Genomic DNA, 984 nt, shown 5'->3' with positions numbered 1-984 from the left:
GGAAATCACCGAAAATTGCCTCACATTTCCGTCGATTCCTCGATAGCTTTGTGATTCTGACTGTTTAGGATGACGCAAAACCTGTCCATTCCTCTGCTACGGAAGACCGCTACCGATGTTGGCGGGTTGTTACCCGTGTAAAGAATAGTTTGATTTGTCTAGCAACCCACACCTTCTCACATCTTGTGTTCGCTTCACTTCAATGGCTCTGCGTTTCGGTGCTTCGGTGTGATTGCTAGTCAACGCTACTTCTCGTACTCTCGTCGTTGGCTTGTGAATATCCAATGTTTCACTTGATGGAGTACATAAGTTTTGTGTTTTCTAAAAATTTGCAGCGATGCGTTTTAATGTGATTCCACTCAAAATGTTACGGGATGGAGTAATGAAACCTCTAAACAAAAGGTTTGCTTAGAGCTTACTTACTTGGAGAAAGCATTTCACACGAATTGGCACCCTGAATTTGTCGTGCCGCACTGTATTCATGGTTTGTGGTCTGTTCGATTCTGAAAGCTGTGACTTCTCCATCTTAATGATGCGACTGTGCGGAACTGGGCAAGCCAGCAGGACTGGTCATTCTGTTGGTTCAGCTTCGACGATTGACCTGATTTCTAGTCTACTTTTCACGTGATATACACCCAAAACGCTGCTGTGAAGCACACTTACACTATGGCTTAATCTTTGCAATTTGTGATATATCTGAAAAGATGACACATTGGTTAATCTCTTCGAATGCATCGAAGCGTTCACCAGTTCGGATGATTTCTACCAAAATACACACGGGACTTGGCTTTGATCGAGTTCTTATGAGCCTGTAATTGACCAGAAGACATTTGCCATCCTCTACCGAACACAAGCCTTGTACCCGAAGTGAATGAAATCGATCGTTGTTCCGGAAACCGACGCAGTTTTTGAAGGAAAGCTGGACGATTTCTCTTTATTCCTTCTACATGAACATAGTCTCTCCCTCCCTTTCAAACACCCCTG

Source organism: Opisthorchis viverrini (genome assembly GCF_000715545.1).
Source record: "Opisthorchis viverrini unplaced genomic scaffold opera_v5_519, whole genome shotgun sequence".
Lineage (NCBI taxonomy): Eukaryota > Metazoa > Platyhelminthes > Trematoda > Opisthorchiida > Opisthorchiidae > Opisthorchis > Opisthorchis viverrini.
Note: the sequence above shows the minus strand (reverse complement) of the source record.